At 37.2% G+C, this 14214-nt stretch overlaps 1 protein-coding gene and 1 non-coding gene across 21 annotated transcripts in view; one reads left to right on the top strand and one right to left on the bottom strand.

Moving 5' to 3' along the window:
- GPRASP1 (G protein-coupled receptor associated sorting protein 1) overlaps positions 1–14214 on the bottom strand; it is a 315299-nt gene that overhangs the window by 219958 nt on the left and 81127 nt on the right. The window lies entirely within an intron of this gene.
- Positions 7053–7158, top strand: LOC112131099 (U6 spliceosomal RNA). Its single transcript, XR_002913246.1, has one exon. It is a non-coding gene; the product is annotated as a U6 spliceosomal RNA (small nuclear RNA).

Here is a 14214-nt window from a genome sequence, read left to right as displayed (position 1 = left end):
CTAAGGTGAAGGTAGGTAATTCCAGGGATTTGCTTGTTTCAGCAATGTACCTAGGCTCACTACTTGTTTGCGACCTCAAAATTATCTATGTAGTATTCATTTGACCAGTCAATTAATGTGAAATAGAATTTCATCTCTGTGTGTTCGTAGGCTTAGGTTTAAAATTTCTCAAGTGAGTGACATCATTGAAAACGGTAGAGGAGGAAACTCCAAAACTGCATTCATCCATTAAAGAAAAAATGGTCAGAATAAAATATTTTGGAAGACAAATTATAATTTAGGAATTACAACAATAAAGGGAACACTTAATTTTTAAAAGGTACCAAATTTCAGTGAGAGAGCATTATGGCATTTTAACTTAGTGTCTACCATCCTACATTACCTAGCTGGTAGGCTGCCATAGGGGCAGCTGCTTGTTTTCCTGGTGTGGCTTGCTAGGAGCCAGAGAGGCAATTTGGACGCTGTTCTCACATAAATGTGGTTTTGTGTTTTGATCTGTCTGAAAGCTCCCAGAGGGGTTAGCTCAGAGTTGTGGGTTTTTTTTGTTTTGTTTGTTTGTTTTGCCAGCCTTTTAACTTTTGTTGAAAGCATTTAAAGGCAAACAAGCAGGCTGCAGCCTCCTAGGACAAGAAATAATAGAAAGAACAAGCCATAGACAGACCAAAATTCCTGGGGGAAAATGCTACTGAAGGAGATATGTGGGGAGTAAGGGCTTTTAAAAGCCCCTGTATATAAAAGGGAAACAGAAAGCTATGCGAGAGATACATGCTCAGAAAACACTGGAGAAAACCTGAAGATTTCACTTCTACCTGACCTTTACTTTAGGCTTTAGCAAGGAGGAAGTGAAGGTCTATGCAGAGATGTAAATGGCCAAGCTAAGCACCAAAAGAGTTCACCAACACAGAGCCAATCTACAAAGATTGTAAGATAACTAAAAACATTTTTTTAACTTTAGATATTTTTAAAAACATGTTTAATCACTAAGTGACCACTGAGATAACAGAACAGAGATTTCAGGGACCAAAAATGACAAAGAATATAGTCTTTAGAAATAGATCAGAAAAATCACTCAACAAACAAAAAATCACAACCTACAACAAATAGCAACAAAAAACCCCGAGGAGAGATAACCTGATTTATAAGGTTACCACATTATAATAATATAAATGTCCAGTTTTCAACAAAAAAAGAGGCACAAAAAAAGTAAGAAAGTATGGTTCATTCACAGAAAGAAAAAAAATTAATAGCTATAGACCCTGAGTAAGCCTAGACATTTGCCACATTCAATGCAGACTTTATGCTTTAAATAAACTGTCTTAAATATGCTCAAAGAGCTAAGGGAAACAATGAACAAAGAACTAAAGGAAGCCTGGAGAACTATTATCTCAACAAAGTGAGGATATCAATAGAGATAGAAGTTGTAAAAGAGCATTACATAAAAATTCTGGATACAGAATTACAGCTGGATAGAAATAATGAGTTCTGGTATTTTGCAGATCTGTAGGGTAAATATGGGAGCAGAGATAAAATCAATAGAGAATAGAAAAGAAATAGAGAGTCTGAATGAAACCAGAAGCTTCTTCCTCCAAAAGACAAGAAAATTGTCAAATCTCTAGCAAGACTGACCAAAAAAAAAAAAAAAAAAAAAAAGAAAGAAAGAGAGAGACTCAATTTATAGAAATTAGGAAGTAGAGAACACATCAGCACAACACACAATTGCAGAATAGGAGGATCCAGCCCCTGTATCTCCATAGAAACATTGATCTTAACAAACAACTTTATAGTTTGGATGTTTGTTCCTAAAAAGCTCATGTTGAAATTTGATGCCTAATCTTGGAGGTGGAGCCTAATGGGAAGTGTTTTGGTTATGGGAGTAGATCTTTCATGAAAAGATTAATATCCTCCCTCAGGGACGGGGTGAGTGAGTTCCTGTTCTACTAGATCCCAGGAGAGCTGGTTGTTAAAAAAGAGCCTGGCACCTCCCTTTCTCTCTTACTTCCTCTCTCACCACGTGATCTTTATACACCCTGGCTCCCCTTCACCGTCTGTCATGAGTAGAAGCAGCCTGAGGCCATCACCAGAAGTAAATGCTGGTGCTGTGCTTTTTGTATAGCCTGCAGAACCATGAGCCAAATAAACCTCTTTCCTTTATAAATAACTCAGCCTCAAGCATTTCTTTGTCGCAACATAAAATGGACTGAGACAGATGAGAAAACAGTTAGGGGAGCCCAGGAATCCGGCTGAAAGGTTCGAGCTCCCTGCTGTAGAAAAAAACAAAAACAAAAACAAAAACAAAAACAAAAAAAACAACCTAGGAATAGATGTATTGAAGAGGGTAAGTAGAACAATTTCATATACCCACGTCACCCCCCCACCGCCCACCTGCCCAGGGTGGCAGAGCTCAGGGCCAAAAGAGACCTCCTCAGAAACTGACGGATCCTATGAACTGGCTTGTGTATTCCACCAAAAGTTCCACTCATGAACCTCATAGGATGTTTCACCTGTGGACCTCTCAACTAGCTGACATACACCCTCATTAGTCCACATGCTCCTTCCCCAAGAGCTGAGACCCTGCATTCACCCACAGATAGTGTGCATGAGCCTCAATAGACAGCATACAGATATGACCAGCCACTGCAACTCTGCTAGATTTGGAGAAAATGCTCAATCTTGACACTTCAAGACTGCACTGCCATAGAGAAAATAATTAGGAGGCTTTCAGCAGCTGGCATGGCATTGTGAAATCAAGAGAAGGTACACAATCCCAAGACTTCACCCTCACAGGGAACAAGAAGATTGGAGCAGATATATCCATACAAAATATCTGAGAGATCCCCCAAAATCTTGAGTCAGACTCACTTGTGAAGATCTTTACCTCGAGGAGGTTACTATTTCTTCAAATGTGAAGACAGAGACACAAGGCTTCAAGGGAAATGAAGAATCAAGGACACATGAGACACCAAAGGAACAAAATAAAGCTCCAATGGCTGATGCCAAAGAAACGAAAATCAATGAACTTCTTGATAAGAATTCATAATAATTGTCTTAGAAAAGCTCAGTGAGCTACAAGATAACACAGATAAACAACTAAATGAAATTTTAAAAACACATGAACAGAATGAGAAATTTAACAAAGAGATAGAAACTATAAAAAAGAACCAAACAAATTCTGGAGCTGAACAATAACTGAACTGAACAATTAATTCAACAGATAGCTCAACAACATGCTTAATCATGCAGGAAAAAAGTCAGTAAACTTAAAGAAAGATCATTTAAAAGTATCCAGTACACAGAATGAAAAGAAAAAAGAATGGAAAAGAGTGAAGAATGCTTACAGGACTATGGAAGACCACCAAGTGAACCAACAGATGCATTATGAAACGCCAAGGAGCAGAAAAAGAGAAAGGGAAAGAAAGCATATTTAAATAAATGATGACAGAAAACTTCCCAAATCTGGAGAGAGAAATTAATATCCAGATCCATGAAGCCCAAAGAACTCAAAACAGATTGAACATAAAAAGGTATTCACCGAGACACATTATGATCAAATTGCGAAAAGTCAATGACAAGGAGAATTCTGTAAGCAGCAAGAGAAAAGCAACTCACCACATAAAGGGAATCCCCATAACATTACAAGGGATTTCTTAGAAGAAACCTTGCAGACCAGGAGAGAGTGAGATAATACATTCAAAGAGCTGAAAGAAAAAAAAAAAAAAACACTATCAACTAAGAATGCTTTGTCCAGCAAGTTGTCCTTCAGAAATGAAAATAAATAAATAAATAAATAAAAATGTTCCCAGACAAACAAAAGCTGAGGGAGTTTATCACCAATAGGCCTTCCTTACCAAATGTTAAAGGGAGTTCTTCAAGTTTAGAAACAAAAGGATGATAATTAGCAACATTAAAACATATGAAAGTATAAAACTCACCAGTAAAAATAAGTATATAGTTGAATTCAGAATAGCCTAATAATGTAATGATGTTATATAAATCACTTTTAACTCTAGTATAAAGTTAAAAGACAAAAGCATTAAAAATAACTGTAGCCATAATAATTTTTTAATGAACACACAATACAGAATGATGTAAATTGTGACATCAATAACTTAAAATGTGGCAGTGGAGAAGTAAAAGTGTAGTTATTGTCTGTGATTAAACTTAAGTTGTTATCAGCTAGAATCAATAATAATATTTATATCAGCAATATAAAACTAGAAATCAGCAACAGGAGGAATCTTGGAAAAGTCACAAATACATGGAAGTTAAACAGCATTCCCCTGAAAAACCAATAAATCAAAGATTAAATAAAAAAGGAAATGAAAATTATCTTGAGAGAAACAAAAATGAAAATATCATATACCAAACTTATAGTATACATCAAAAGGCATTATAACAGAGAAGTCTATAGCAATAAATGCCAACATTAAGAAAAACAAAAGATTTGAAATAAACAACCTAACTTTATAACTCACAGAGAAAAAGAAGAAAAAATCAAGCCTAAAGTGATTAGAAAAAAAGAAAATAATCAATATAAGAGCAGAAATAAATGAAATAGAGACTAGAAAAACAATCAAAATGACCAAATAACTAAGAGTTGGTTTCTCAAAAAGATAAACCAAATTGACAAACCTTTAGCTAGACTAGAAAAAAAGAGAGTAGACTCGAAAAAATCAGAAATGAAAGAAAAGACAGTACAGCTGATAGCACATAAATGCAATGGATCAAGAGAGACTACTGGAAGGTCGCACATCCCAACTACAAGGGGACAGAAACTCCTTCACTCAGGAACCTTCCAGTCCACACCCTAGGTATGTCTTCATCTCAATGTTCAACTATACCCTTTGTCATATCCTTTATTAATATAATAAACCAGTAAATGTAACTGTTTTCTTAAATTCCGTGCGTCATGCTAACAAATTAATTGTACCTGAGGAAGGGGTCTAGAAAAACCCTGATTATTAGCTGGTAGGTCAGAAGCACGTGTAAAACAATCTGGAGCTCTCAACTGGCATTAGAAGTGGGGGGCCGTCTTGTGGGTCTGAGCCCTTAACCTGTAGGATTTGACTCTAATTCCAGGTAGAGAGTGTCATAATCAAATTGAATTATAAGACACCCTGTTGGTGTCTGTTGCAAAAAAGTTTGGTGTTTAGGGAAAAAAGCCACACATTTTGGCCACAAAAAGTGTTCTGTGTTGTGTTGAGTGGAGCATCTGAGAGAAGGAAGAACATCTTATGTTTTTTTTTCCTATCAAATACACTAATATACAGCATAATATCGATAGGTAACAATAATGTATTATATACCTAAACTTTGCTAAGACAGTATATATGTTAAGTGTTCTTAACACACACACACACACACACACACACACACACACAAACACACAATGATAATAAAGGGGATGGGAGGACTCTTTGGAAAGTGATAGATATATTTATGCCCTTATCATTAACATTAAATGTATAGAGCTTTTTTATATATCAATCATATATCAATTAAATAGTTTTAAAATGAAATAAAATGTGGGGACATTACTAGCGACCTTACAGAAATATGAAGTAGTATAAAACATACTATGTCTACCGCAATTGTCTACTGCAAATTAGATAACCTAGATAAAATGGACAACTTCCTAGAAACACAAAAACTGCCCAAATGACTCAAAAAGTACAAAATCTGATGAGATATAGGTAAAGAGAATGAATCAGTAACCAAAAACCTCCTAGCAAAGAAAAGTCCAGGATCAAATGGCTTCAGTGGTGAATTGTACCAAACATTTAAAAGTAATTAACATAAAGCTGGGCGCAGTGGCTCACGCCTTTAATTCCAACACTTTGGGAGGCTGAGGTGAGCAGGATCACCTGAGGTCAGGAGTTCTAGACCAGCCTGGCCAACATGGTGAAACCCCATCTCTACTAAAGATACAAAAATTAGCCAGGCATGGTGGTGCATGCCTGTAATCCCAGCTACTTGGGAGGCTGAGGCAGGAGAATAGCTTGAACCTGGGAGGCGGAGGTTGCAAGGAGCTGAGATTGCACCACTGCGCTCCAGCCTGGGCGACAGAGCGAGACTGTCTCAAAAAAAAAAAATTTAACACAAATACATCTTGAAGTATTCCAAAAATTAGAAGAGGACTGCAACATTTCCTAACATTCTATGAAGACACCCTTAAACTGATATCACAGCCAGACAAAAATATCACAAGAAAACTATAGATCAATATCATTTATGAATATAGATGTAAAAATTCTCAAAAATATCAACAACTATCAAACTGAATCTAACAGTATATTAAAATATTATACTCCATGACCAAGTGGAATTTATTCCAGGAATACATATTTAGTTCAATATATGAAAATCAACATAATACATCAAATTAAGAGAATGAAGGAAAAACATCACGTTCTTACAAATTGATACAGAAAAGGCCTTTGACAAATTCCAACTCCCTACCATGATAAAAACACTCACCAAACCGGGAATAAAAGAGAACTTCCTTCACATGATAAAAGGCATTTACAAAAAACTTACAGCTAGCATCATACATAAGGATGAAAGACTTTCTCCTATAATCAAAAACAAGACAAGGATGCCCACTTTTACTGCATCAATTCAACATAGTACTGGAAGTCTAGCCAGATAATTAGGCAAGACAAAAGAATAAAGGGCATATAAATTGGAAAGGAAAAAGTGAAACTCTCTCTCATCATTAATGATGTGATGCTATACATAGAAAATCCCAAGATCCACAAGAAACTTACTAGAACTAATAAACCAGTTCAGCCACCTGTGGCAAACTGCTTGTTACCATTCCACAAAGACATAAGAAGCTTGCATCATAATGTCAATGTGCTCACTGCTACTTTCATAAAAAAAAAACCTGCTATGAAAATAATGTGTAATTTGTTGTCAATTTAAATAAATTCTGGCATAGATTCCTTTTTTTTTAAACTTCAGATTAGCACTTTGAGTAGGATCATTCAGGCTTGATCATATGCTCCAACTTTATAACTAAATTTTACACATTTAAATTAATATGAAAAAAGATTGTGCTCACTTTGGCAGCACACATACTAAAATCGGAACGATATAGAGAAGATTAGCTGGCCCCTGTGCAAAGATGACATGCAAATTCATGAAGCATTCCCTATTTTTAATTAAAAGACACAGAATGGCAAGGTGGATAAAGAGTCAAGACCCATCAGTGTACTGTATTCAAAAGACCCATCTCACATGCAAAGACACACATAGGCTCATGAAAGCAGAAAGAAAGCAGGGTTGCAATCCTAGCTTCTGACAAAACAGACTTTAAACCAACAAATATCAAAAAAGACAAAGAAGGGCATTACACAATGGTAAAAGTTCAATTCAACAAGGAGAGCTAACTATCCTAAATATATATGCACCGAATACAGGAGCACCCAGATTCATAAAAAGAAGTTCTTAGAGATCTACAAAGAGACTTAGACCTCCACACAATAATAGTGGAAGACTTCAACACCGCACTGTCAATATTAGACAGATAGTCAAGACAGAAAACTAACAAGGATATTCAGGACTTGAATTCAGCTTTGGACCAAGTGGACCTGACACATATCTACAGAGCACTCCATCCAAAAACAACAGAATATACATTTTTCTTGGTGCCATGTAGCACTTACTCTAAAATCGATCACATAATTGGAAGTAAAACACTCCCCAGCAAATGCAAAAGAACTGAAATCATAACAGTCTCTCAGACCACAGTACAATCAAATTAGAACTCGAGATTAAGAAACTCACTCAAAACCACACAACTACATGGAAACTGAACAACCTGCTCCTGAATGACTCCTGGGTAAATAATGAAATTAAGGCAGAAATCAAGAAGTTCTTTGAAACTAATGAGAACAAAAATACAAAGTACCAGAATCTCTGGGACGCAGCGAAAGCAGTGTTAAAAGGGAAATTTGTAGCACTAAATGCGCACATCAAAAAGCTACAAATATCTCAAGTTAACACCCTAACAACACAACTAAAAGAACTAGAGAACCAAGAGCAAACAAACCCCAGAGCTGGCAGAAGACAAGAAATAACCAAGATGAGAGTTGAACTGAAGGAGATACAGACATGAAAAACCCTTCAAAAAGTCCATGAATCCAGGAGCTGGTTTTCTGAAATAAATAAATAAATAATAAATAAATAAATAGGCCACTAGCTAGACTAATAAAGAAGAAAAGACAGAATAATCAAATAGACACAATACAAAATGATAGAGGATATCACCAATGACCCCACGGAAATACAAAAAACTACCAGAGAATACTATAAACACCGCTATGCAAATGAACTAGAAAATCTAGAAGAAATGGATAAATTCCTGGACACACAGACCCTCAAGACTGAACCAGGAAGAAGTTGAATCCCTGAATAGACCAATAACAAGTTCTGAAATTGAGGCAGGAATAAATAGCCTACTAACCAAAAAAAGCCCAGGACCAGACACATTTACGACTGAATTCACCCAGAGGTACAAAGAGGAGCTGGGACCACTTCTTCTGAAACTATTCCAAACAACTGAAAAGAAGGGACTCCTCCCTAACCCACTTTATGAGGCCAGCATCATCCTGATACCCAAAACCTGGCAGAGATACAACAAAAACAAAAAAACTTCAAGCCAATATCCCTTACGAACATCAATGCAAAAATCCTCAGTAAAATACTGGCAAACAGAATCTAGTAGCACATCAAAAAGCTTATCCACCACGATCAAATTGGCTTCATCCCTGGGATTCAAGTCTGGTTCAGCATATGAAATCAAATTAACGTATTTTATCACATAAACAGAACCAATGACAAAAACCACAAGATTATCTCAATAGATGCAGAAAAGGCCTCCGATAAAATTCAACATCCCTTCGAGTTAAAAACTCTCAACAAACTAGGTATTGAAGGAACATACCTCAAAATAATAAGAGCCATTTATGGCCAGGCGTGGTTGCTCATGACTGTAATCCCAGCACATTGGGAGGCCGAGGCGGGCAGATCACCTGAGGTCAGGAGTTCGAAACCAGCCTGGCCAACATGGCGAAATTCCATCCCTACTAAAAATACAAAAATTGGCCTGGCATGGTGGCAGGTGCCTGTACTCCCAGCTACTCGGGAGGCTGAGGCACGAGAATCACTTGAACCCAGGAGGCAGAGGTTGCAGTGAGCCGAGATTGTGCCACTGCACTCCAGTCTGGGTGACAGAGCAAGACTCCATCTCAAAAAAAGAAAGAAAAAGAAAAGAAAGAAGAGCCATTTATGACAAACTCATAGCCAATATCATACTGAATGGGCAAAAGCTGGGAGCATTTCCCTTGAAAACCAGCACAAGATAAGAATACACTCTCTCTCCCCTTCTATTTTTTTTTTTTTTTTTTGAGACGGAGTCTCGCTCTGTCACCCAGGCTGGAGTGCAATGGTGCGATCTTGGCTCACTGCAACCTCCGCCTCCCGGGTTCACTCCATTTTCCTGCCTCAGCCTCCTGAGTAGCTGGGACTACAGGCACCCGCCACCACACCCGGCTAATTTTTTGTATTTTAGTAGAGATGGGGTTTTACCATGTTAGACAGGATGGTCTTAATCTCCTGACCTCATGATCTGCCCGCCTCGGCCTCCCAAAGTGCTGGGATTACAGGCGTGAGCCACCGTGACCGGCCTCTCCCCTTCTATTTAACATAGTATTAGAAGTTCTGGCCAGGGTAATTGGTCAAGAGAAAGAAATAAAGGGTATTCAAATAGGAGGAGAGGAAGTCAAATTGTCTCTTTTTGCAGATGACATGATCCTATATCTAGAAAACCCCATCACCTCAGCCCAAGATCTTCTTAAGCTGATAAGCAACTTCAGCAAAGTCAGGATACAAAATCAATGTGCAAAAATCACAAGCATTACTATACACCAACAACAGACAAGCAGAAAGCCAAATCATGAATAAACTCCCATTCAAAATGGCTACAAAGAGAATAAAATACCTAGGAATACAGCTAACAAGGGAAATGAAGGACCTCTTCAAGGAGAACTACAAACCACTGCTCAAAAAAGTCAGAGGACACAAATAAATAGAAAAACATTCCATGCTCATGGATAGGAAGAATTAATATCGTGAAAATGGCCACACTGCCCCAAGCAATTTATAGATTCAATGCTATTCCTATTAAACTACCATTGATATTCTTCACAGAATTAGAAAAAACTACATTAGAATTCATATGGAACCAAAAAGAGCCAGTATAGCCAAGACAATCCTAAGCAAAAAGAAAAAAGCTGGAGGTATCACACTACTTCAAACTATACTACAAGGCTATGGTAACCAAACAGCATGGTAGTGGTACAAACAGACTCATAGACCAATGGAACAGAATAGAGATCTCAGAAATCAGACTGCACATCTACAACCATCTGATTTTCGACAAATCTGACAAAAACAAGCAACAGGGAAAGGATTGCTTATTTAATAAGTGGTGCTGTAAAAACTGTCTAGTCATATGCAGAAAACTGAAATTGGACCCCTTCCTTACATCATATACAAAAATTAACTCAAGATGGATTAAACACTTAAATGTAAAACCCCAAACCATAAAAACCCAGAAGAAAATCTGGGCAATAACACTCAAAATGTAGGGACGGGCAAAGATTTCACAACAAAAATATCAAAAGCAATTGCAACAAAAGCAAAAATTGACAAATGGGATCTAATTAAACTAAAGAGCTTCTGCACAGCAAAAGAAACTATAATCAGAGTGAATAGACAACGTACAGGTTGGGAGAAAATTTTTGAAATCTATTCGTCTGACAAAAGTCTAATACCCAGAATCTACAAGGAACTTAAATTTAGCAAAAAACCCCAAACAACCCCATTAAAAAGTAGGCAAAGGACATGAACACACACTTCTCAAAAGAAGACATTTATGCAGCCAACAACCATGAAAAAAAGCTCCACATCGCTGATCATTACAGAAATGCAAATCAAAACCACATTAAGATACCATTTCACACCAATCAGAATGGCAATTATTAAAGAGTCAAGAAACAACAGATGCTGATGAGGCTGTGGAGAAATAGGAACACTTTTACACTGTTGGTGGGAATGCAAATTAGTTCAACCATTGTGAAAGACAGTGTGGCAATTCCTCAAAGACCTAGAACCAGAAATACCATTTGACTCAGCAATCCCATTACTGGGTATATACCCAAAGGAATATAAATCATTCTATTATAAAGATACATGCACATGTATGTTCACTGCAGCACTATTCACAATAGCAAAGACATGGAATCAACCCAAATGCCCATCAATGATAGATTGGATAAAGAAAATGTGGTACCATATATACCATAGAATACTATGCAGCCATAAAAAGGAATGAGATCATGTCCTTTCAGGGACATGGATGGAGCTGGAAGTCATTATCTTCAGCAAACTAATGCAGGAATAGAAAACCCAACACTGCATGTTGTCACTTATAAGTGGGAGCTGAACAATGAGAACACATGGACAGAGGGAAGGGAACAACATACACTGGGGCCTGTTGGGGGAGGGAGGGGGAGGGCGGGGGAGGCAAGAGCATTAGGGAGAAGAGCTATTGCATGCCAGGCTTAATACCTAGGTGATGAGTTGATAGGTGCAGCAAACCACCATGGCACACATTTACCTATATAAAAAACCTTCACATTCTGTACATGTATCCTGGAACTTAAAATTAAATTAAAAAATTTATTTACTTCTCAATCAAAACTACTTACTTGGTCTTGTGATTTTAATTTTATTTTTCTCTAGGTCTGTATAAAGTGAGTGAATCCACTAAATGCTAGTATTCTAGTTCCTATGCTGTTACTATTTCTCCTTATAATTTAATAAACTGATATTTTGAATCCTGTAAATCTCGTGAACTTGCTAAACATGAGCTTTTCCCACACAGATGGATCTATTTTTCTGTTATGAGGTTATTGAGCTTCTGAGTTGGTATGGTCTAGGGCCAGATATTGTGTACTTCTTTTAATGTCATCAAGGTACTAAGTGTTATGGATGGCTTCTTGAGGACATCCAGTAGACCTGGCAACACAGAGACACATCCTTTGGCCTGACCGACAGCCTTTTCCATTTTGAAACTCCAAGAAAGTTTCAAGGAAGTTATAGAAGAATATTAGTGTCCCTCACCACTAATCAATCTGATTGATGGAATATGAAAATAAAATTAATTGGAGATGAAATTAACTAGAGAGCCCAACCATGTATGTGAGTTATGGATATAACATCTCAGATAAGACACAATGCTTATTATAAACTGCAGTAAGTGAACTGGTATGTTTCTAACACCAGAGAACAGTTACCTCAGAAACACATGTGAAAATGACATCATCAGTTTCAAAAGAGACATGAGAAATTGTTGGAGTAGGGGCATATTATTGAATAAATGATATTGGTATTATGTAGAAAAAAATCCATTTCTATTTTCCTCTTCCATTTTTCATTTACCAGCCAAAATTCATTCTAGGTAAATGAGTATTTATTTCTCCTTGACTCCATTTAAAACACTCATTAAGGCATCTAATCTTCCTGGGATTTGTTCATGTGTATTGGAATTTAACTTGTTTTCCCAAATAACTAGCTAATTATTCCAACACCGTTCACTAAATATGCAAAAAAAAAAGTTAACATAGCAGGCCTGAGATTGCTCTCCTTAGAAACTCCTGCTTGCCAGGACGGCCCTGGAGTCTGGGAACTCGGACTAAGGGAGAATTCCCACCATTCCTAGAGCTGATAAGAATGGCTCACTGTACATAAACTTTTTGTGCAAACAATGTGGTTCATGCAAAATACTTTCTTTCCTTCTTGGATTCTGGAATTTTGGTCTGTGCTAGGCAAAGGGCAGATACATGAAAAGCCCCCAATAAAAATCTCGGGCACTGAGTCTCTAATGTTGTCTTTGGTAGACAAAACATTTCACACATGTTGTCACAATTAATTGTTGGAGGAATTAAGCATATCCTGTGTGACCACACACGGCAAGAGGACTCTTGGAAGCTTGAGCCTATTTCCTTCTAGATTTTGCTCCATGCTTTTTCCCCCTTTGCTGGTTTGGTTTTGTATCCTTTCACTGTAATAAATCACAGCTGTGAGTACAACTATATGCCAAGTCCTGTGTGTACTGCTAGCAAATCATTGAACATGTGGATGGTCTTGAGGACCCACAGCAGACTGAATATTTCACTTTTTTCCATGAATCTGAACTGTCGTCTTAGTATAAATGCCTATATATGGGCTCTCTGTGTCCCATTTATCTTTTCCTGAGTCAGTTCTACTGTTTTAATAACCATAGTTGATAAAAAAAATTTTAGATTCCTGCCCAACCTCCAAATTACTTTCCTTTCAAAATTGCTGGACTGTTCATAGGTTTGTGTGTGCACAGAAATTTATAAGGATTTCTTGAACCTCTGAAAACCTCTAAACCAAGGACCTCTAAAGGCAAATGGGGAAAACCTAAAAATACTCCACTCACAAGAAAGAAAATACAGCTAGCTAATAAACATCTGAAAATATGTTTAACCTCTTTACTAAGATCAAAACAACAGTGCAATACTACATTATCCAATTCCATTAGTAAATGACTTAAAAATTAAAAATATATGCCACTAAGGTCATAAACACATTAAAAACAGTATGTTCTAAGCTTACCATCTCTTTCTAAGACAAACTGTCTAGTGTACAGTCCCATCTCAAAGGAATTATTTACTTGATTCTGAAGCAAGGTGTTTCCACTAACCTGAACCAGCATTGAATACCTGGGCCAAGGATAAACAAAGATACACAGAGAAGGAAGGATCAGGAATGTTAATGGCAGAATATGAAGATTATCTGAATGGCTATCCAATCAAACAGTACAAGTTAACCACTGGAGTGAAGGTATAAACACATTAGATTAGGAAGTGGGCTCAAAAGAAGGTGAAAGTTCACGGAGTTGGTGAGAGGGATCAGGAGTGTCACCATGTAGGGGGTGGATGGCCTTGTAGAAAATAGCTGAAGGATGGACAGGCTTTTGACAGATAGACATTATAGCGGGGGAAGGATAACTGGAGGGAAGGGACAAAGTAAGAAAGGTAGCTTCTCCAGGTACAACAAACTGTGTGAATAAGCTGCGGTATGAAAAGCTTATTTTAATCTGTAAAGAGTATATGATATATGTGC

This window comes from Pongo abelii, chromosome X (genome assembly GCF_028885655.2).
Source record: "Pongo abelii isolate AG06213 chromosome X, NHGRI_mPonAbe1-v2.0_pri, whole genome shotgun sequence".
NCBI classification, from domain to species: domain Eukaryota; kingdom Metazoa; phylum Chordata; class Mammalia; order Primates; family Hominidae; genus Pongo; species Pongo abelii.
The sequence above is the reverse complement of the archived record's forward strand: the minus strand, read 5'-3'. Positions and strand labels throughout refer to the sequence as shown.